The sequence below is a fragment of the Corapipo altera genome, unplaced genomic scaffold (genome assembly GCF_003945725.1).
Source record: "Corapipo altera isolate COAL_440 unplaced genomic scaffold, ASM394572v1 60, whole genome shotgun sequence".
Classification (NCBI taxonomy): Eukaryota; Metazoa; Chordata; class Aves; order Passeriformes; family Pipridae; genus Corapipo; species Corapipo altera.
In genome coordinates this window covers 7,146,785-7,171,837 of record NW_020884912.1, presented here as the reverse complement: position 1 = coordinate 7,171,837, position 25,053 = coordinate 7,146,785, and the positions used below count along the sequence as shown (strand labels likewise).

General features: G+C 38.0%; 1 long non-coding RNA gene across 2 annotated transcripts in view; it reads left to right on the top strand.

Annotated features, from left to right (window-relative positions):
- LOC113952308 overlaps positions 1–23,914 on the top strand; it is a 40,286-nt gene extending 16,372 nt beyond the window's left edge. The window contains exons 2-5 of one of the 2 annotated variants that reach the window (XR_003529508.1): positions 16,612–16,671; positions 18,562–18,672; positions 20,559–20,869; positions 23,730–23,914. This is a non-coding gene — a long non-coding RNA (uncharacterized LOC113952308). Of the gene's footprint in view, positions 1–16,611; positions 16,672–18,561; positions 18,673–20,558; positions 23,282–23,729 lie in introns of those variants that run through there. The other variant, XR_003529509.1, reaches the window with a different exon arrangement.
- Positions 23,915–25,053: the final 1,139 nt, after the last annotated feature.

The window sequence follows — 25,053 nt, the reverse complement described above, 5'->3', positions numbered from 1 at the left end:
TGGGTCTTCCACCATCATATAAGTGTTCATGGATCTGAAGACTCCTTTTAGTGTAGAAAGGAAGGATAATTTTCTTTTGTATTCGCAGTGGAATATGTCCATCCCTGAGTGACAAATAAAGTATATCTTCATGTTCTGCAGAGTTTTTGGTCTCTTGATTCAGGTAAATGAAACTTAGGCTGCCTCAGCGTGTGGAAAAACTAAAAATTGCATTACACCTATGGTCTCTTGGTGTTGTATCTAGGATCCATCTTATATGGTCCAGAATATATGATTTATCTCAAATCTCTGCAGTTAGTATTCAGTTCTTTCTAATTTAGTTAGATTATAGCAAAAGAAGGTGATTAAAAACATTTTTCTTTTGATTTCTAGTCATACTTTCCCACTAGAATAATTCTGGAAAGACAGTATCTTGTAAATGTACTTGTAGTCTGACAGTACTTCACATTTAAGAGAGACAGAATTGCTGATGCAATGCTATTTTCTGCTGCTTTGAAAGCTACCTGCTCCCATTCTGGTGGTCTGACTGGGGTGTGTTTTGCTACTGAACCAGTGCTATCTCAAGAAGGATCTGCTCTCTTGAGAGCACATTTGGAGACTTGGACAAACTAATGCAGAGAAGCTGGAAGGTGGATACTTACTGGCCTTACATATGGCTCTGGATTTTAGTGACAGAAACAGGTTTTAACTGGCAGGGGCAAAATGATGAGGTAGTGATTTTTCAGTTGATGGGAGTTGCAAGTTCCTTCTGCAAGTGTTGGAGTGAGGCAATTAAGAGGTTCTCTGTCCTTGCAGATATAAAATACATTGTTTTGCAGGTTAAAACCTGGCCTTATAAATTTAATTTGTTTTTCGGGAGTAAGGTCTTTCTTATTCAAATCATCTTTCTAGTAAGAAATTCTAAACCAAGCACTCAGTTCCTCTTGCTCAATTTAAAGCTTTATGAGCCTTGAATTTGCTTATTAAATTAACACAAATTCAGAATTAAGATTAAAGGGAATCTCCACATATGAACAGTCTAGAAGGATGCATCTAAACACTTAAACCACTGCCTCAATACAGAAGGTCTTAGTCTTTTGTACAGGTACAAGGTTACAGGCAAAGGCATGTATATTGGACAATATGGGGAACTGTGATAAAGCACTATTGTAATCCCCCTGATCATTATATGTGGACAGTGTTTAGATAGCAGTCAGACAAATGGAGATGAAATAGGCATCTGTTTAAAATAACACATATTTTAAAATAAAATACATTTAAAAAGAAAATATAACTAAAGAAGAAATGTCTTGGTATTCTTCAGGAATGGTATCTCTGACTAGCAAATCACCATAATTCTGCCTCCCTCAGTCCCTTCTCATTTTTGGAGAAAAAGAAAAAGAGACCCCATGTCAGTGTGGTTTTAAAGGCATGCAAGCTTGAAATGACAGACTCGTTTCTCCTGCCTCTTGGATTCTGCAGCAAGAATGGATGGTACGAGATGTGTGATGGGAAGAGGGAGTGGATTGCAGAGGGGACAGTGAGATTTTTTCTCTGCTTACCTCCTGCCTGTGTTATCCCATTCTTCCCTTTGCTCCCCCAATTCACGATGCAACTGGCAGTCAACTCTCAGGTAAAAATCAGTGCTCAAGAAGCTCCTGTGTTAAGTTTTGTGTGTACTAATGAAGCTAGCAGTGATGGCTAAGGAAGACTTTGACCTTTCTATAAAAGGGTCACTCAGGGCTAACTCACTAACAATTTAGTTAATTTCTTTGTCCCCATCACTGATTAATGCTGCCTATCATTTTTTAAGGCATCTGTTTCCGTCCATTCTAACAAATGTACTTTATTCACTTAAACTGACAGTTGTCAGATAACCTAGTTTTGTTTATTTAGGAAAATTGGGAGTGGATTTTGCACCATTTTTTTTCACTCCCTTCTCAAAAGAATTAGTGTGAGTTGGCATGAGCTGGGGTCTTTATAGGTCTTGGAAAAATTACTTGGGAGGAATTGTTTGAGGAAATGCTCAGGATAAAGCATTGAAACATAGAGGTTGTGCAAGACCATAGGCAGTTATTTGGAAAACATGAGTTGGCATTGCCAGGAGAGAAACTGAGGCACGTTATGTCACAGTATGATACCAGAAGGCTGTCTGAACCTTTAAAATTGTCACAATCAGAGTTTAAAAATTTTGACTTAGAAAAAGAGGCTAGAGACATTTTTTTCCATCAGCCTTGCCTAAGTTGAAATGGAAAGCCTACAAAAGGCTGTGAGCCCAAAAAATGCTAAAACAGAGCAAACTGAGAATTTGTTAAATGAGCTGAGAACTTGGGCATAAGTAGTGGACATTCAGATGAAAGGACAAGCAGCTGTTTATAAGCAGTCAGAAATCAAATTCACCAGTGCAGCTACCTGCCCATTTAATTGGTCAGAGATACCTAAAGATGTCTGGGATACTTATCCCTATAAAGTGGGAAGGCATGTGTGTCTAGCAGGTAAACTTACCTTGATACTCAGGCCCTGAGATTGTCCATAGGAAGACAATGCCTTTTAAAAATCCCAGGAAAGAATTTAGGAAAGTAGCCAACACAAGTGACTCTGTTAGCATCATTTAAGACAGATTGTCTGAGATGTTTCTCTTTGCCAATGTCTTGAAGGTGTGTTTATCACAGACTGAGAAGAGTTGTGTACACACACCCTTTCAGGTTAATAGAGTTCAGGGGCTTGTATGTGAGCACCACATGCAACATCAAGAAATTAGAACCAGAAAAATAATTCCAGCTCTAGGAATGTTAAAGAGCCTCTCCAGTATCAGTAATGTTCCATATAATCTATTCATTATAACATCAGATTTCACCATTTTTCCTGAGAGATTTGACATTTTCCACATTCTGAGTTGGAGATTGCCCTTTGGTACTCTGATCACACTTCTTTCCCCCTATTTATCTTCCACATTTTGTATGACAAACTCTCTGACTCCTGCATCAGGCAAAACACATTCTGCGTGCACACAAAACCCATGTTGAAGGGGTTAGACAGAAACGAACTGAAGGATCTGGGCTGGTAAATGGATGTCTCAGAAAGCCAAGAGGTCCACAGACCTGAGTGATGAACAGACTTGCCCTTCACCATGACCTTCGCTGGCGACCCGTATGGTGGAATTTACCATCTTCATGGTAAAAGCTCACACACAGCCCCAAAGCCCTGTTTTAAAGACTTGTTAAAGTCCATGTTAATAGTGTGTGGGCATCCTCCTGAATCTGCCAGACAGTTCATACCAAGGCAATTTTGCTATTGACAACTGCCCCATGTAGTGCATGACTCAGCTTTATTCCTTATTAATTTTAAAAGATGAAATATGTAACTACACTTGGGAAAGCCTGGTGCTTTTTGCTTTAGAGATGAGGAAATTCTGCCATTAGATGTATCATGCAAAAGGGGTGACTTCTGAAAATAAGTTTATCAGCCTCCAATAACTCTAATCCAGTGTGGTTAATGGCTTTTAAGAAAACATATTTTGCTCATTGTCTATTCTGACCAGGAATGGCAACTATAGTCAGTTATACAAAAGTCCTGAGTGATACCAGCCAGAACTGTTGTTTAGAGGAAGCTCAAATATTTACTATAGGCTTGAAGGTGCATGCGAGCTTAAATTTGCAAAATGTGACCACTTCTTAGTTTCCCAAACTCAGACAGATTTATCTTCTCCAAGGTCTAAGGAAGAATCTTGCTGCTAGGTTGAGCAATCTATATACAGGTGAAAAATTGATGAAGTTGTTTTCCTATGTGGAAAAGATTCCATTTTTTAATATGTAACATTACAATGGCTTGCGATATTCTAGGTTCTTAGGAATACCATAGAGATCAAAGCATTGCAGTATATTTTATCAACTAGCCTGTAAGCCGAATCTATGAAATTGTATTTTTAACTTGTTCTTATTCAATTTATGATTTATTTTTCTCCCAGTATAAATCAGTTTCTGTTCTGTGGATTCGTGGCAGGTATTCCATCTTGTTTTTCAATATGCTATGCCTAGAACAAATATCTAGTCAGTCATGGGCATATAAAGTATTAATCATATGTGTTTGAAGGTATGTTGCTATAGCAATTCCTTTAGTGCAAAGAAAAATCAGCATACAGCAGGCCAGGAATATGAGAACTGTAGGAATTACAAAGCTATAATAGCACTGTTAACACATTATTGCATTGTAATGATATTATTTCCTAACTATTCCAGTCCCCAGCTGGCTAATTTTTAGGATAGAATTCTCCAGTAGGGATTTCATAAATGACTCTGACACAAAAGACAGTTACAATATGAAGAAAATATTAAGCAATCTGAAGAAAATATTTTTTAAAAGAGAAAGTGGGTAAATATGCAAAATATCTCCTACTTACAACATACCAGGTCCCTTGTCTTCCCTATTCCAATGTGATCTACCCTGAGATGCCAACATGACAGGGCTGAACAGAGGAGATTAGCAAGACCCATCTTAAGAAAAAATGCTGTGAGTTTAGCATGTAAAGCTGCAGAGCAGGAAAGCTGGGAGAGCTAGCAGGAGAAGATATGGAAATGTAATTTCATCTTGTATTACAAATCTAACTGGAAAATTTTAAAACCAAAGCAGAAAAGATATTGTCTCTGAGAGGATTATAATTATCTGGGGCAGAAAAGAAGCTGTAAGTTACGGTGTAGTTCATGTCTGAAAAAAGAATGCAACAGTAAATTGAACTGATTGGGAATATGGACTGAACCATAGCATGAAAGAGGAGCTAGTCAGACATGGATACACTTAGCCTGTATTAAAGCTTCTAATCCTCTGTGTATATTGGTATTGCATTCCCTGGAAGGTAGGGTCAGCTTCAAGTAATCCCTCTCTTGGTATTTAACTCTTTGAGTTTGATGCTTTCCTAATGTAGATGTTTCCATTATGTTGCAAAATATCCTGAATCGCCTACAACAGCTCTAGCTTTGCTATGCTCTGTGTTTTAAATATTGAGCTCTTGAGGCCCAGCTATGTTAGTATCACTTTTTCAACACATTCTTTAAAACACAGAAAACAAGAATCCCACAAACAAACGAACACTGCAGTAGATCTTTGGATTTGTTGCATTGATTTAGTGTCTCGATGAACAAGAAAGAACATTTATATTCAAATGGATGGGATCAAACAGTAAAGATCAGAGGGAGCTAGCTATGCATCATCCACATCCTTTCTTCTTAATTAAAGACAAATGTAGGCCTTCAAGAAAAAGAAGTAGCAGTTCAAATAGGTATTAAGTTTAATGACAAACAACCTTTACAGAGATGGATCATTTTTTTACTGTTCAGTTGTACAGCAAAGTGACACTAAGAAGCAAGAAAGGGAAAACCTGGAGACTTTACCTGTCACAGAAAAACAGAAAGCAGAAAGAGGTTGCTTCTGTTGAATAGGATTTCGAAGGTGGAAAAAGATTTCAAAGGAGGAGAGAAGGAAGCAGATAGATTTTTAAAAAAACAGTACAGTTAAAAGGACACACTTCCTTTTTCGAACTCTTTGGGAAATGTGTAAAAAGTTAATCAAGAAGCTTACTTTAAATTGTGATGGAAAGAACTACATCGGGAAAATAAAAATACCTTGACATTTGGAAATTAACAGCTATGCTTCACCATTGGACTCTTCTGGTAAGCTGCAACTTCCACCCAGATTTAGTTTTCCAGCTACCTAAGAGCCAAAATTAGAATATCTGAAAAATTCATTAGAGGTATCAGCAGCATCTTACATTTGTATAGCACCAGATTAGGCTGCACTGCAGAGCAAAACTTTTCAGCACTCCATAGTACCAAGCTTTTGGCAAGAAACTGTGATACCACAAATGTATGGCTTTTTTGTAAGGAAAAACTCTCAGCATCCAGAAGGTATCAGTTACCCAAAAGAGGTTATGAAAGTGCCAAGTAAATTTATTAATAAAGTGATTGATGTTTAGAACTAGAATTTTGCAAGCAGTCCTGGCTGGTGAAATATTCGTGGTCGGGGTCTGTAAGATTTGAAAAGGAGGGTCTGCACAGTGCATGTGCATTCAGGTGAGAACAATGCAGGTGGCTGCATTATAAGTGTCATTATTTCTTTGTACATATGTACATTATTGCTGTTTATGTGTATATGAATAGCGATTGCAGTGTCTATGAATACCATCTACACATGTGCATACATGTAGTCATTAAACGTGATCTGAAATTTTCTAATTATATATTCCTGACTACCTTATCCAAAACTTTGGAAAATGTTAATATTTTCCAAATTTAAAAAATATTAAGTTCTTAGAGTATTCTTGCATAGAAAGCAAAACCTGTATGAGAGGCTATTCCTACTTCTCTCAGTTATTGCTCTTTCTCAAAGACAATTCCAAATATCTTGAGAATGCATCTTTTCCATTTTTGTTATAGGGCCATTTCCAATCATCGGGAAACTGACTTTTACAGGTCTCCTGAATGCTTCTTTAAATCAGGTTTCCACTAGTGGGTCTAATCTAATACTATACCATTTTAAAGTAATACACAGACACAAACAGAACACAGAATGAAAATGCAAAACCCTGAGGAAGGCATTGAGCCAAAGCATACATCTACTGCATGTCGTTGGTCTATTTGGTTTACATTTTCCAATTAGCTACATTGGACCCTTATGGATCAGCTATCTATTTACACTGCACCTTCAAGGGCTCCACACTGTAGGAACCCTGGAACTAATAGAGAGAAAAATCTGGTCGCATTGAAAGCTTGGAGAATTTTGCTACTGACTTCACTAAAGCCAGGATTTCACCTTATATGTTTGTTCAAGGAAGAATGGAGCCCTTTAACCACAGTATATCTGACCCTCTGCCACTGCTGGGAGTGCCCTCAAACGCTCATGCTCAGTGTCAGGAAGCACAGTTGCCATTTATTTGCTTCTATTCCTAGCTCAACTGAGCGTGCTAAGTGAGAGATGCGCCAGCCCCCCTCATCGCAAATGGCCTTTTAATGAACTAGTCAAGGATTTAAATTATCCAAGAACCTGGGAAAAAGCATTTTAAATTTAAGACCCTTTTAAGCAATTAAAACCTGACATGTTGCCATTGAAAACAGGCCAGGGAAAAAGCGATTCCACCTCTTGAGATTCGCCGCTTGCAGGGAGAATAATGGCATTTCAGGCACCCCAGGTACTGCAGCCTTCAGAGGGTGCTCGTATGTCAGCTTCATGAATTGATTCTCGCTGTGCGGCATCTCGAGTTGATCCTTCAGGCGTGAGAGAGTATTTGGTCACTGAACAAACTGGATTACTGTATTTTGGGCCAATGCCATTTCAAAATATGGGGGAGGAGGAGAGTGAGAGAGAGAGAGGAAGATTTCCACAGCTAAGAGATTTGTTTCACTAGAGTAAACAGTTTTATTTCTGCTTTTGGGTTGGTTTGTTTGTTTGTTTTAAATATGTGATGTGATCTACTTCTATTTGAGAGCAATAAGGGTTGAATATCTTAGTGCTCAATATATTCAGTGTTTGCAAACTAGAAAGTAATTTGCCATTCAGAATTTGCTAAATATCATATCAATAATGTACTTTGAAAAAAAAATTGCTGAGATACACTGCTCTACAGTAATGGAAATTTTCATGTCCTTTCCAATTACCTCTTGTGTGGCACTGGAAAGGCTGAAACATTAAGTACATACATCATGCTGAAAAATTCCATGGTGTGGCCCTGAGAAAATAACTTTCTGAAAAATTCCCCGGTGGTTAAAAAAGGTCATAAAGTCAACTTGTAACCACAAACATCACTCCCATTTTGATTCTCAGGTGCTGTGTCAGGGTCATGATTGCTATGCACAAACTCTGCCCGTGTAGACTCAGGGAAAACAGGGTGCCTTTGCCTCCTGGTGGTTACATCTCAGAACCCTTATGCTGGAGATCACATTTCAGTATGTTTTTCAGCTTAGCTCTGTCTGTCTGTTACCGATGGTCTCCGTTTTTACAAGCCTAACCAAAGCATATGTTTGCTGCTCAGTCTCCTGTTGACATGTGGCAGAATCAATTCTCCCCTTTACCAATTTCCTTGCATTGCACATGGTCTGGCTACACAGGTTGGGCTGGCCATGTTGTGAAATCTTGCAGGCAGCTGAGGAGCAAAGCACTGGAGACAACTACCCAGTTTCCTGGAACATAGGACCAGAGAAGCTGCAAATGCTGGCACTGGCTACATGAGTGCTGGCAAGGCTGTTTTGTGAAAGCTCACAAAAGTTCAAAAGGGAAACCTGTTCTTCATCAAATCCACTGCTGTTGAGGCAGAGACCTTCTTGCAATGTATCCACCTTATCCCTTACAACTAAATCCACATATGTATTTAAGATTAGCTAATGGAAAAACATGAAGTGTTTTGTTTTAGCCAAAACTCCCCTTTAAGGAGGTAGAGCAGCTCTGCTTTGGAGTGATCCGGAGAAGTGCCTGGCTGTCCATTGCTGTGAGTTCCCTGAAACAACTCTTCTTTCACAGTCACCTTTTAACACTGCAGAGGGCAGAAGATTTTTCTTGCTTTTCTAGTTGTAAAATATCATTCATGAGATAATTGCACTATGCGTAGAGAAACAGACATCTGTAAAAACTGAATTTTTAAGTTTACCATTTTTTGGAAGGACGCAGTTGTTTCTAGCATATCCACAGACACAGATGTATGATGGTGTAAGAGATGAGAAGTTGGCTTCTGATGTGGTTGGAATGCTGGTGGGACTGGACCAGGCATGATGCTGGTGGCTTGAAGTGATTCATGGTAGCTGTTCAAATGGAGGACTATTTGCCTCTGAGTGATTAGACAAATATATGGTTTTAACTGCCTTTACTTCTTATTCTCTGTTTTTCATGGAAGTCCATTAAAGGTGTTTTTTACACAGCACTCAACTCTCATGTATTTAGTTTTTTTGTGCACTGAATGACCTTTGAGGACTGGAAAGGGCAGTCTCATATGAAATAATGAAAAAGGTTTTAAGTCATTAGTTAACCTTTTTATTCTATCTTGTGTTTGGGTCTAAAGCGTAAATTTATATCACTATTTCTGAAGCTTTTCCTACAGAATGCTAGAGAACTACTTTTAAAATAAAGCAATTATTAAAAGCATGTTTCATGTTGTCTCAGAGCCTTGAGTTTTGAAGAATACCAATATCACAGAACCAGAGCCAATGGAGAAAAGTGGAGACCTCTATATGACTTAATATTAATTTTTGCATTACATAACTTCATTTCCTAAATATTCTATATCTTTTGGATTTTCTGTTCCTTTCTCTGGGAAGATATATATTTAATAATCCTCCCATGCACTGAAGAAGCTATAGATCTAAAAAGCCTAATACTGTGTTTCACTTTGATGCTATGTCATTTTTGGTATGGGTACAGAAATGGAGGATATGAAATTTGTCAAAATAACTATGTTTTGCCTTTATATATTTTTACCCAGGACAGAAAAGAAAACACTGGCTTCCAGTGCCACTTGGACTAAGGGCACCTATTCCCAAAGGCCATTTCTCCACTTTCCAAACTTGTATACATTTGTGGCCCTAAATTTTGGCATTTATGAATATATGAAGGATATTTCATCTAGGCTCTGTCTCATCATTCTGTTCATTAATATCCACATCCTAAAAAGAGTTTGAAAGCAAAATAATTAAAATAGAGCAATGAAACTGAAACACTGATCACAGTTTTTAGTGTGATGGCAGAAAAAACCCTGGATTCGAGTGAAATCTTCCTTAAAGTTTCTGTTGTCATAACCATTTTCACTCACATGTAATGTTTCTAGGCAAGTCTCACTGCTCTGAGACCTACTTATTCCAAATAGCAATGATAAGGTTTTTATGAACGTGAAAACAAAACAGTTTGAACTGAGTTAAATCTGCAGCAGTGCCAGCACTTGGTCTCTGAATATTAACTCATGAGGAAAAATAAACTTATATAACTTCAAAATTAAATAATTAAAAACAATTCTTGTCCCTCCCTGTTTGCATGTCCCCCTCCCTTTCTTTACAGCTAATAATTATAATAACATACTCAGATGCAGGCAGTGTTATTATCTGATAATGCCTGAAATTTGAAATAGGCCTATTAGCCACCCGAGGCGAAACATAATTGCCCAGTTTCTGTGCACTATCAGACGGCAGATGATGTTGCTGAATGTTATTACTTAAGTATTTCAATATTTCATATGGTGGAAAAATTAAATTTCAACTGTGTTCTGCAACAAAACACTCCGGTTTGAAGGGTATTACTATTTGTGAAAGGTTGTGATGCTGGTAGTGTTACCCCTCTAACCTTTGGTAAAATTAGTGCTTTGACAGCATTATTAAAGCTGAAGAACATTGCTGCTGAGAACAGTAATGTGGTGTATACTTCAGTGAGTATTTGCACTTCCAAATAGCAATCACCCTGTGTCAGCTTTCCTAAGTATGTGAGACCTGAGTCCATTTTATTGCTGGGCTCTTTATCCATTGACATAGACTAGTTACACAGCTCTAGCACTAGTTGAAATTCCCCCTGGCTTTGTGGAAGTCAAGGATTTTGATCAAGCAACAGTCCTCCTTGTCTGTGCTCCAAAGTGTGCAAAGACTCATGTAAGAAGAAGAGCAAATTACCTTCTTTTCACCTGTCACTTCTGAGAGAAAAAGATGCATACATTCATTCATTACTTAACCTTGAGATGGCAGACACTAGCCCCTCTCTTCAACTGAGAGGCAGCTGAGCTGCTTTGTACTAAACACTGCTTGATTTTAGTAGCTTGATTTTAGTAGTGTGGAAATACCTTTTTTCAGTTTCTTCAAGAGAAATCTATTTTGTTCCCAAGTCTGAGTTCTTCTTTATGCTGCATGTTTTAAATTGTTCAAAATAAATTCTCAGTTGCTGCTTTTTTTCTCACCTGGGAGGTGGTGTGGGGCTATGGGCCAGCAGGACTGATGTTGCTAATATGGCCTGCTGGTGTGACTCAGTATTAAAGGTTACTTGGAAAAAAAGAGGGGTGCAGCTTGAATAATTTCATGTTGGACTGAAACCTTTGGGACTCCCTCCCAGTGGAACAAGTCTAATAACACTGGCTGGGCAGGATAGACTATGGGCCTTAATTTATTGGCCTCACTTACAAAAGCAAGAAGAAACTATGCTTTATAAAAATCGCAATGTACTGGTATTTATCATCTTTGTGCTACTGCCTAAGGCAGGCATGAAACAGTAGTTATTCCAATCTTTCAAAGCATTGCAAAGAGTTAAGCTCTTTACAGAGCTGACTTTTTAAGAAACTTCTGGCTTTTAGCAGAGGTTATGGCCAGTTCATCTGTATAAAGCTTCTAGTGCTGTGATTCCCTCTCCAGTGTCCCAGTTACACAATACTCGTTCACAGGTAAAGAGCTAAGTGTTGAGTGAAGTCTAGTCTCCTGAAAAATTAACTCTGCCTTGAGGTCCCCTGCCCTTACTTTCCCTTGAAGGAAAAAAAAATAAACCTACAATCCAACAAAAACCAAACAAAAAACCCCCAAACCAAAACAAAAAACCAAACCAAACCAAAACAAAAACAAACAAATGAACAAACAAAAAAGCCACAATGATTTGAATTGTTTGGGGTTTTTCTGAGAAACTCATAATGTTTAATTTTCATGTTAGAATGCTGACCGAGAAAAACACTTAATTGTTGAACATGAAAATATTTCAATTTCTTCTCCTCTTCCCAGATGCTTTGGTGAACTTTCCTGCATCCAGACAGGTACATTAACTGCTCTTTCTTATGAACCCATGAATCAAGGATTTGAATAAGCCAGTGAACTTCAGCACCAACTGACAAAGAAAGTCCTTTGCTGACCTAAAATTGTGTGGTGTTTAGTCATGGAGCTGCAGGACTTGGCAAGTCTGGCTGTATTTCAAGAGAATTCAGTGAGGAGGCCAAAGAGGCAGGCACCTTTTGGAATTTGTGAGTGCTGGTGGTGGCGGCAAGGTTCATTGCAGAGAAATCAGCTCAATTGCATTGATGATACTTAAAAGTAGCCTTCAAACACAGAGGAGCATCCTGGAGGATGCTCATCATCTGGATGAACGTCAGTGGCCTGAGCAGGTAAAGTGCACTCTTGATGATGTTTTTGTATATACACACCTCCTACACATTGGGAAAATAAGTATAGCAGTCTCAAATCTTTGTAAACACAAGGATGTTACTCCCAGATGCAGGATACGCAGGGGAGAAGGAGCTTTATTTGCTCTTTGGCTTATTGGAAATCACTATAATGCTGAGGAAAAATCCATCTCTGAGGCCCTAATTCTTCTCTCAGAACGTCAATAGAAATTTGAAGAACTTCACTGGAAAGCAATTCTTCCAGAAGATGAGAGGGCAGTCTGGATTCTGAGTGTGACAGGTCCTGATAGCCTCTTTCCCCTAGACCTTGTTGCTAGTCTGTCCAAAATGAGGAAGACCAGTACTGTCAAGGGTTTGGCCCACTCCATCTCTAAAACAGAGCTTTAAAAGTGGAAGAGCAGACTCTCAGAAGATGTAAACAGATGAACAGTTAGTAGCTTAAATTCATTTTTAATATTCATCTCCCGATTATTTTGGAAAGGGGGTTAACAAGACTACTCAGAAATTCTGTCTGAATGCTGCATAATCAACTGTGCTTTGGCAAAGTTACTGCTAAGCCTCCCAGAAGCCCTTCACAGCACATCGAGCTCCCAGAGTGGTATAGCTTCCTCTTGGCAAGGGCGTTTGATAGTCCACAGACTTCAGTGCCAGATCTGGAAAACAATAAAATGAACTATAAGCTATAAAGGAAAAAGAAAAAAAAAATAAAAGAAAAATTATACTCATTGTAATTGAGTCAGCTTGTTGAGGGACATAAAAATCTAATCAATTGTTTTTGCATAACAATTAGTTGTCACGTTGGGCTCCAATTGAGCAGCCAGATGGAGTCCTGTAGTTGTAGACTGTAGTAGTAGTATTCCTGGGACACACAAAACCACATGAGGCAATGAACATTACGTTCATCTTTCTATTAATGTGTAAAGAGAGCTCTGCTTAATGGGCAAAAACAGATTTCCCAGACCAAACATATTCAACTCAATGTGTTTCTCCCCTATACATGGCAGATAGAAACCTTTCTTATAATAGATCCTTTCTGGGCTTATAGGTATTGCCGAGTACTCTGAAACTGGAGCATGGGTGGCTTCCAAATGCCCAGATGACATGGAGTATCTACAGGAACTTCATTTCCCTTCTAACATTTTTGTATATGTTACATATGTGTGGCACATTTAAAAGGACACTGATGAGACATTTTTCATAAACATTCTGTTCCTTAAGGTTCATAAAAGCTTCTTGGGAAAACTGAAGCTGAACTCCTTTTCTTGAGTGAATTGTTTTTCTCCTCCATCTGGATACTTTGATTTACTTGGCTCTGAGCTTTCTATTAGCAGCAGAAGCAAGCAGTAATAAGAAACTGAGAGTATTTAAAAATTTATCCCTAAAATTAACCAAAGAAGGGTAAGTCCCATTTTGGCTGTGCAAAGCTTGGCAGCATTCTTTCAAATAGGGTGTTGAATCAAATGTAGTCAAGAAATATGACCAAACAAACACTTTTGGCTTAAATGCAAACTGTGTTTCTGTCCCTGTCTGTATTCCCTAGGATCTTCTTTGTCCAAAAAAATTTAGTGCCTTTGAAAAAGGCTCAACAGAACCACACCAATGTCGGGTTTTATTTAAATGTACCTGCTTGTCAACAGGTGGGCAAGTAGGCAACAGTTTTGACTCGAAGATATGGGAAAAAAAGTTGAATTTGGTGATTCTTTCCCTAGCTTCCAATAATAATTAAAGCAACAATAATTCCTTTAAGATTTAATGATCCTTCTCTTCAATGGAAGAGAACTGCTAAGGGCAGTTACCACTGCTGCACTGCATGAATTTAGCATAATGCTGGTTGACCTTGCACTGACTGTGTGTTGCACACCTGCTATGGGCAGCCACCCTTCTGCTGAAGCTTTGGTCAGCCTGCCACATCAACCTCTCCTCGGAAGATATCAACCTCTCATTGATTTATTTGACTGTTAAGAAGATCTTTTATCTTCACCATGAAACCTTCTTTTTTACCCTCTCACGTGGTCTTCGGATGGAATTTCTTTCTACTTTTCTCCTACTTTCACAGTTCTCTCTAATTTCTTCTCCCTTCTGTCTTCTAATCTGACTCCTAGTTTCACAGCTGTGCAGACTACTTATTGAGAGCTGTCATATTCTTTCTTATCTCTCCTCCTACTGCTTGTACCTGAAGATCTCAGCTACAAATATGTAGGTTATGTTCTGGGGATTCCACAACAGCTCTTAAGGATCAGTGCACAAGTTGCTTTCACTGCTGTAAAACAGTATTTGATAACTACCCATGAAAACAAAACTCTACTAAAGATTCACCTCCTACCAGAAGACATCCTAATTTCAGTTCCCTTTCACTGCAATTTGCTAAAGAATGATTAAATTGAATTGTTTTCTATTTTATATATCTATTTTTATCTATAAATTATATATGTATATCTATTACTATATTGAAGTAACATACATATTACTCTTTTGAAGTCATTCTAATGTAATACTACACTAAAACAATGGACTGATAACTGAAAGTAATACTTAATACATTTTCAATTAATAGCTTGTCTAAAAATGGATTATTGTCAAAGAGATGAAACCCTGTTATTATTATTTCTTAATGATTGAACTAAAATGACTGAGTCAGGGCTTTGTTCCTCTGAGAAATCATAAAAAAAAAAAAAGAACCTCTTTCTTCACATTTCAACCAAGGACATCAAAATTTCTACATGTTTGTGGAAAGGTTGTCCCTTTTGGGGAACATCCATTCCCCATATGTATATCTGAAACATCTGAAAAACTCTCTTTTCATTTAGCCTGAATAGGCATTTGTAGTCATAGGTACCAGAAACCCAACCATTTCAGATTTTTGTCTTGGCCAACACTTTTCAAATATGAGATGCTATATTTCATTAAAGTACACACAAAGATTATGAGAAAAAATACTCTTTCTTGTAAGAGAAAACTTTAATTGCTGCATTCATATTAAAATGCACACGAAGATTTACTTTCTTATTCTAAGCTGGGACAGCCCTTCAAACTAACAGTGCTGGTATATTGCTATTATGCTGTCATGTTAAAAAAAAAAAAGAAAAAAAGAAAGAAAAAAATTTTCAATTTTAACAACTTCTTGTCTTTTTTACCTTATAATTAGAGATTTATTATGGCTTTTAATCTCACTTTTTAATGTGCTTTTTATTGTTAAGGATGATAGATCCAAGAGGATTTTTGGATTTAAGATGACTCCTTTGGGAGTAACCTGTATAAGAACTGCTGGATGCTGCAGATAAGCTTGACACTTCTGGGAAGCAATCTATGTGTGAGGTTTTGGTGGGACTGTGTTAGTGGTTCCAACCACCACCTAGGGACAGTGTGAGCCCACAGTTTGCTCAGTGTTCTTGACCCTACCCTGGTAGAGTGTTTCTATTTGGTTTCTTGCTGAGGCAGTGGGCAAAGGCACTGATGAGATTCCTTGTCCAGATATATCACTGAAAGGTCACAGGCAAATTCCCAAGCGACACTTTTATCGTATAAGTCTGTCTGTGCTTTGGTGTCTGTATATGAAGACACACACCCAGGAACCTCTACTTGCATTGGCTTGCATTGGTCATGTTCAAACTAGATGATTCTACTGTGGCTATATCTATTTAATCCTAGGCCTACCAGGGTGAAATTTGAGACTCCAAATAACTACCTACTGCTATGCATGGCAAATGTAGTATTCCTAAAGGGAAACCCATGTAAGACAACCAACTTCCCCCTATCATGGCAGGAGAGGTGTTTGGAAGTACACACAGTCTGTGAAGTGTTTGGTGACCACATCTAGGCTCTTGGGGCTGTCCCTGGTCTGTCATAACTATAGACCTTTTTGCAAGAGAAGCAGTAGTTGTGTCCTAAGTGTCTTTCTGGATGAATCTAATATGTCAGGAGGATGCATCTGTCCCATGCTCCCGTGTGGGCTCTGCAGTCACAACCTCAGCCTTAGAGAATCTCAGGGTTCCTTAATTGCCTACCCTAATGAGCTCTCAAACTTGAGGTGTAGTCTTATGGGTCATGGGACTTGTTCTGGCATATTGCAAACAGTTTCACCAGGTGTTCAAATTTCAGATTTTTGTCTATGGGCCTGGGACTTTAAAATTTTTGTTTTATCTATGTGTGTTTATTATTTTGGTATAAACAGCATCCAAAGGTGCCTTGTTTTTTCGTGCTGCCTTGGCATATAGAGTGTCATGAGATTAAGCATTGTTAATATGTCCCAGGCTCCAGACCTCCTAATCAACCTAATCAGGCTGGCTGGGCCGTGCAACAACTTAGGAGAATCTTATCTTGCCAAGCTTGGTATTGGCAGCTGGAGAGAGCCCATGGAAAAATACCAGTGAAGAAGACTTCTCAGGCAATCATGAAAAATACATTCATAGGAATGTTCTGAACGGTCTGGAGATGGAAGTTTTGCACTGACATGTTTTTTTTTTCCCAGGGAAATAAAAAATTTTGTAAAAAAATTCTCACGGAAAAATTTTTATTTGCAGTTTCTCATTTCCGGGTTGACCGCCACAGATTGCAGAAATGGAAATCTGCCTTTGAACTAAGTAAGGAAGCTGTATGTGTGGACACCCAGCTGTTGACTTGCATCTGTCGGATTTGATACATTTTGATAGTAGGGGAAGTGTCAAACCTGAAACATCAAAATAACATACATGCCCAGATTACAATGTACAGTCTTTGCCAGATGTCTGATAACAATCTTCCCAACTCACTTGGTCCAATGCTTTAAACATATAACAAAATAAGCAAAGTCTTGGTCTTTTGTCACTGAAGACCACAAATTGCATCTTATCACTATCGGAAAATGGAAATTATATATGCCTGTGTGTGGTCTATCCCTTATTCACCAAATTTCTCTCTGTAGAGATGCTTTTTTTTTATTAGGTTTTCATTACAAATCTATTGCAAAACACAGATTTAAGTAGAAGGAAAATCTTGTGTGTGGCACTGGCAGTTTTACTAATTGACTAAATGACTTGTGGGTGTGGATTTACCTGAACTTCAGCATCTGGACATTTTTTAGGAAACTATTTGTTGCAAAAAAACCCACTATATTGACATTTTGATGTCTGCTACTATCTCCATCAATACTTGTTTAGAATCCTTATGTGCTGTCTCCTCCTCAAGCTTGGCTTAAGGATTTAGATTTATTTCATTAGCTGAAATTAAGAAAAAAAAAGGTGCCCTCAGATCAGAAACATTTACACCCCTTTCATTGTAATATCATCCTGAAATTACTTTAACCCTAGTGTAACTTTCTCAGAAAATATTTTTACATAAATGATCTATATTGCAACAAATACGCATTTGTCAGGCAAAAAAAGAAAAATAATAATTAGGTAGGTTTGTATTTCTAGAATATTCCTCATATAAAATTAATGTAGTGCGACACATACACGCAAGGCAGTAAAAAAAAAAAAGAACATTGAATTAGTGATTCAAATTCTGTTTCCAATTAAGTTGTTGTATACCCAGAGCAATTCCACAGATTGCTGCATTATTACTTTTGATTTATTCCAGTATAATTAAGAAAAACTTATGTCATCAACTCCAGTGAAAGCCACAGTCTGAAAATTTAAACTAGAGAATAATGCAAGATAGTCTCTGACTAATGAATTGAAACATAATTCAGAACCAAAAGAAGCAGTGATTTAATAGTAGTATCCTTTAATTGTCCTATGTAATTTTGCATTTCAGGTATACATCCCAGTTAGAAAAAACCCCTAAGTACTAAGACTCAAACAAAAGCATTTTTAATTTTATTTTTTTATATTAGAGATGTTGGTCTGCCCATCATTCAACAGTTAAATTCATGGAACAATCTAGACCTCTAGCAGAATGAGTATATTATGCTCCACTAAACTTGTTCTGAGTTCAAAATAATCACATTCTACTCCATTTTCCTCATTCTGATACATTACTTTCCTGATACATTCCTCAATATGTTTTTTTTCTGAGATTTACTTCCTAATGCCTACTCAAATCATCATTTTGTTTACTGTGTATATCAAGTTGTATTTAGCCCTCATATTCCCAGATTGTAGTTATCTATCCCCCTTTCTGCTAACAACCTTGCAAGAATTAGTGCAAATTTGTCACTTATAAAAGCAGATGTCTTTTTGCCATTAATTCTTCATCACCTGTTTGATTCAGTCAAACCTTATTCTGAATTATTTTAAACACATTCTCATACTTTCTGAGTGATTATTAAAAACTCTGTCCTGAGAGAGGCAACTCTCTCAGGATGATCTGGCATGAGAATTTTTGGGCAGTCCCAGAACCTGTACTGTCAGTACAGTGCCTGTACAGTGTCTTAGAAAACAAATTAAATGTTGCTGGCCACTTAATCAAGCACCATGGATCCTGCTACAAAATCTAGTAATAAACTAGCCAGGAAAAGCTATAATTCTGTGTTCAATTAATTTTTTTTCCAGAGAAGAGGGGATAAATGTCAAACTCACAAAGAGAGACTGCTATTTCACTGCAGAAATAATTAGATGGACCTTTCTTGACTTCTAGACTACAGAGTAAAATACTTCTTCCAGGTAATAGTGCCCTTTGTGCTGTTTTTAAGAGTCAGTGACTGATGCTTCCTCTTGCAAAGGCACACTTCCCTCTGTGATTAAATATTTACTGCAGTGAGAGACCAGTAGTAGGACTATGTGTCTCCAATTAAATATTGTGGAGGTTCATGAGGGACTACAGTACATGCATAAATATTTTAAAAGATCAGGTCAGAGCAATGTTCATATCAGGCCATCTTCCTGTAGATCAGGGTGTGCTGTTTGTTGGTAGGCAGGTGCATGCCTACTTACCAACAAACAAAACCTCTACTTGTTGTGCCTTTGCTATAGATCACTTGTTAAATTACCACATTAATCATGCATATGAAGAGCTCTGCCTTGCTGGTGATTACTGAGGGCAAGCAAAACATAATTAAAGGTGCTACAATCTGTTTTGTTTTTCCAGGGTATTGTTATTATTTCCAGGGTTCACCCACAGGAAGGAAATTCACATCTAATTCTCTTGACCGAGAGGTGTCTATATTTATGGGGATCTTAGCCACAGGGGAGTCATCTGTGTCTGCTTTCATTGAAAAACAAAGGACAGGGCATTTTGCCCGAAGTCTGCTATCAAGGGCATTTGGAGGGAGTGGAAGAGAGTCAATAATGCTCTCCTAGGCTGTCTGCTGACCCAGTGCATAAGATCATGCTCCAAGAGGAAGGTTGGCCAGTCCTTGGCTTATATCTTAAGGAAATGGATCCTGTGAGTCATCGACAGGGCTTTGGATTTAATGGCCACTTGCAGTTTTTTCACTTCTCTATGAAGAACAAATCTAACTTGGGGTCCATCTAAAACCTACACTTATGGAATTTGTCTGGTTTGCCTGTACCTTCAGTAGAGTCCCTAAAGAACCCAGGGCTTGCAGTCTTCTGTCTGCAGTTCTCATCCTGACTACATGTTGTTTGTTGTAATAGAAAGAACTAAGGGGGGTAAAGAAAAAAAGACAAAACCTGAAGCTGTGACTGTTGCTACAGACTGGAAGAATCAGAATAATAATTTGTTTTATACCAAACTGTAGTCATATAAACAAATACACTTCTGGATGTGATCAGGAAACTAATTAATCAACAGTTTATCAAACATATGTCTGAAATTAGAGTATGAAACAAAGCAATTTTTATACAACCCTTTGAGATTTGAGAACACATCTTTATAAGGTGTTACAAAAGCTTACAGCAGTTTAAGGCATGTACCTGAAACAGATTCATTGCTACTAAGACTGAGACAATGACAAAAGTATATTTCAGGCAAGGGATATACATTGCTGAGTTTGAATGCATTTCCTTTCCTAACAGCTCTGTTTTCAGTTTCTCCATCCTACTTCATACAGGTATGTGTTTATCTAAAGCTTAGACTGTCTATTCAGGATCACCTCAAGCAGACTTGTGTTTTGGGGTGCATTGTAATACATTTGGAGCAGCACAATTTCTCCTCAGTCACCATGGAGCCTGAATTCCCTTCACACCCTATATGGGAACTGTGTGATTTTGTGAAAGGTTCGTGGTGGAACACCCCACTCCCTGGGGCAGCAGAACCCAGGAGAAGCAGAGTTAAGCTGCAGCAAGGCTTCATTAACCATTAGCTGTGTTAATGGGCAGCACTGGGAAGCAACAGAGGCTCATTAGGTTTCCTGAGATCTCACATGTGTAGGGAGGAGAGGCAACTGCTGGGGTTTTCTGGGAGTCCTTGCCTGTCAGGCCACAAAAGAGCCATTTATACTCACAGGATCTTTCAGTATGAACCCGTTTTGCAGTCAGATGCTTAAAGATACTTCAGGTAGTTGGTTATTTCTGGTGGGTAACAGGCCTTTCGTTTCAGCAGTTTTTTGTGCAGGAGTTGAGAAATGTCTTTTTTTTTTTTTTTTCAGGCTAAATAAAAAGGAATTCATGAAAATGTGAATACTCTGAAATTTGACAAAAAGTCTGGCTGATAAGAAGAGGTTACCAACACTACTTACATTTAGCACAGAGAGGCATATTCAAGGGTGGTACCTACTGAAGCAGGAATGAGGTAACCTGGTGCTGGAGCTTTTGGGGATCATCTTTTGTAAACTGCTCTCCTTGGGGCTGAGGAACAGCACTCCTGTCTCACCTCTGCTTGAAGGATTCCAGGGTCTCAGCAGTGCAACTATTGTGGAGAAAGCATCCAGAACCTTTTAGAAAACCTGAAGCAGGGCAGGTAAGCAGTATAGGGCCTTTCTTTTGCCCAAAGAAAACACAAACTGCCCTGTAACTTCTCCAATGAAGGGTAGCACTGTATCTTCACATGCACTTGTGCAGCCTTGGCCATGATGAAGCTGCTATGCTGGTCAGGTCTTCTGTAAGCCATACCCAGTAGGTGTTGAGAGGGCTAATATCTCCTGCCTGCATTATATGGAAGAGATGAGATTTGTTTATTTATTTTTAGAATGGAAAACAGCCTCAGTTTTGGCAGAAAACTGTGAGATTCTTTAACATATAAACCAGGTTGCAACAATGTCCATGGCGGGTAAACAGCCTTCTTTTTTGTATTTAACAGATGTACTCCTTGCCTCAAAGTTCAAGCTTGCACACATTTTAGTCAATGGACACCAGTCAGGACATACCCTCTTCATAGGCAGTGCCTTGAAAGACAGACTTCACTTCTGGATCATATTAAAGAAGAATGGACAAGCATTAGGTTATTTCCTTGGATATGTAAAGATATGTTTCAAGTGTGCTGATCTTGTCATTGTGATGATGTTTGTTTTCAGTAAATTTGACTGAGTGGGGAACACATGAAAAATACATTTCAGGCAGCATCTTATTTTACAAACTTAAAAACTACATACCTACATGAAACACCTTAGCAGGTTCATTTCTGGTGAAATGAATAAGTACTAGCACACATCAAACAGGCCATCAAGTCACCTGTGACTGGCTTGGGTGGGAAAAAGAAAAGTTTTCATATGGATTATTATGATAACAATGTCAGAATAATAATTATCTTTTTCTTCACAACAACATGTGCACAGCAGTGTGAAAAACCCACTTCTTAACATCTGTCATCTCAAAGGAATCATAATTTACCATTCCAACCCAATCAAATGCTCAGGACAGTATATAGCTGCTACAAACTGAACATGTTCAATTCCATTTAAAGCTGTTTTGACTTCAGTAGTACCCAGAGATTCTACGTAGGCCTGGGATGATAAATATACTCCAAGATATGGCCAAGGGCCAAGGAACTGTTGTTTCAATGCTTCCTGCTCTTGCTCCTTGACAGGGTCTTCAATAAAGCTGCATCTCCCAGGATGGACCACAGTCATGTAAGCCACAAAAGTTCACAGTAGGAGAATGAGCCAGACTGAGAAACCCTGGGGGAATCTGAAAGAGTTTTTCTCATTTTTTTTCTTTTTTTTTCTTTTTCCTCAGAAGGGGAATATTCTAATATTCAGTAAAATGTTCCTGTATTAAACAAAAAGGATTAAAATGTTCCCTTTCCCCTTCCCCCTTTCTTTTTTTTGTCCCCCAGAAATAATGTTGAGAATTTTTCCAAATATGCCTACATGGATAAAAAGTCTCCAGTTAACATACCCTCTTTTCAACTGTATTTATTCCTCTCTGTAGCACGTGCTACAAATATATTCCTTAAATTAAAATCAGAAAGGAGAAGAAGCTGCAAAACAATGTATGATATCCTTTAAAAATTCAGAAGAGTGAGTACAGTATTTGGCCAGAAGAATGGGAGGGTCCAGAGTTCTTCATCTTTATGAGTTTACAGAGAAGAATAAAAGAAAATGCTTGCACTTACTGACAAAATTTAGAGGATGCAGGAGTCAAATCCTCTAGCAAATTAGATACGTTGACAGAAATACAGAGAATTCCCTTATGTATTACCGAAATCTTTCATCTGGAGATGTGAAAGTATTTCTTAAGGCTTTAAGAACTGCTTTCATAGTGACATCTGGGACAGTTACTCCTTAAAATTACTTCTAGAAATATTTTGGCACAAAACAACACAGAAGTTAGGTCTTATAAAACTGGAGATGATGGTGGTGTTTTAATTGGAGGAATGGTAACATTCTACATAAAAAAACAATTGTCTGAAAAGTAAAACTGTATATGACCAAAACTATTCATAAACTTCGAATAAATTCAGAAAATTCTTTTTACACAAAGTTTTAATAATGATACACAGGGGACAATATAGCTGAGGAAACACATGTAGAAAATAGCTTCATTATTTGATTGAACATCTTGAAAATGTGGAACAAGTTCAGACAATGAAAATCTACTTCCTAGCAGAAAGGGGAGCATGAATGAAATGGCTGCATGACTCAACTAAAAATAAAGGCAAAGCAGAAAGTTGAGTGCATATTTAATAACTCTACTTCAGACCCAAGTACCCAAAGCTGACAATTCAGAAGAGGATGGGTATATATGCCATGGGACAAAATACTCTGAGATGTGCGAGATGTTTGTCTGATTAACAAAGAGAATTTAGGAACCATTCAAATGCTTTAACTCAAAGGGACTTAAAACTACATGGCTGTCTGGTTTAAATGTTGTGTAAGATGTGATTGGGTTAAAGAAATTATGCACGCAAAATAAAGACATAATATGCCTTGAATTTGATTTTTGTCTGTCAGAGTTACAAATGGATTTCTGAGTAACCACATATCATGTCGCTCATAAGAGGACTAAAGAGAAGCACAGTGACTGCACTGAGGAAACACAATGTGCTGTGGAAGCACAATTGCAGTAGACTTCCTCTTGGGATTACTTTTGGAGTTTAACTGCTAAACATAGATATATTTCAATAGGTTTTGGAGTTTTTTCTACATGTACCACAGATTCTTGGACTGACAGGTTGAGAGGAGGTATTCTAGTAATCTACCCTCATTTACAGGTAAGACTAAGAGCAAATATCAGTACTTTAATTGAACATGATAGAAACATAGGAGGCTATATTGGTTTTAGAGTAGGTTTGGTGATAACAAGGAGAGATGTAGCACTATGAAAAGAAAACAGTGGTGTTACATAAAATTTCTTATTTTCCTATTCTGAATGTTTATCAGATATGCTTTCAGTGTTTGTGTGAGAATTCTCAACAGGCAGAAAATCAGGTGCCTCCACTGTGGTTTGAAGAGAAGCAGTGGCACTGGCAGAGAAAGGACACATGGAGCAGTTTGGGATGATTGAACCTTCTGTATCATGCCAGCCTCATTCGTAGAGGAAGCAGGGTGGTGAAATTAGTATGAGAGGAGAGGTATATAAATATACAGAGGGTCCCAAAGTGCTACCTGTATTACTACATCACTACTAGAAATTTTTCCTATTTTTCATAATGGGTACTTCTTGCAGTTTCTTCAGAAAAAGTGACACTTTCACCTCAGTGAGGTTATTGTCTTAGAAAGACTAAAAATTAGTATTTTACATGGATTATACTAATAATTTATAACTAAAAAGCAACATTTTTTTTAAGTAACACAAGGCTTGAGGCCTCAGAGTTCCTGCAGAGGAGTATATCAGGACTTTGTCACATCCTTCTAGGCTGGAGTGCTGGGCTAAATAAGTCTCCAGCACCCAAAATGAGATGTAGTCCTTACTAATACAGTGGCAGCCAGAAACACCTGAGCATCAACTCTGAGCAGACATGAGTAACCTCAGCATGCCTTGCAGAATTTGTGCAGTGCATGTGCAAAGTGACTGCCAACCTGGTGCATAGGTTAAAGAAAAGAGAACAGAAGAACTTTCCTAAAATTCATAAATGTCAATGATAGATCAGGAGCACAAAGGACAGTGGGAACAAACTGAAATGAGAGTTTCATACTGCCCATAACGGTAGCCAAGCAGGCTTATGGACATATTGTGCAGTCTTGTAGCAGGGTGTAGGGCTGGGTGTCGTCCTTCCAATCTGATTTATATTGTGATAACAAACGTGGATATCACAGGTTCATAGATGTTGCTAAAAAAAACAACAACAAACCAACCTAAAACAAACAACCAAATAAAAATCCCAAACAAAACCCAACCAAAAAAAAAAAACCCAAAATACAAGAAGTCTTTTATTTAATACTGCGGTGCTCTCTAGAAAACTAGAAAAATGGTGGTGTGGAAGTGCAGACAAATATTTATACAACACCTGTTATATATGATATACGAGAGATAACCAAAAGAATTAAATTGCTGTCTCAGCAAGAGATCAGTGAAAACAGAAGAGATTTGGATGAAAAACAGGCTTTGAACTTGCATTGATTAGAACTTCACAAGTTTAGTCAATGAACTAATGTTAAAAAGTCACCTTGGTCAAGTGAAATTATTAAGTGGAAACATTTTTAAAGGGACCAAAATGCTTGCGAAAAGGATATGACAGTCTGACATAAAATAAGCATCTGGTAG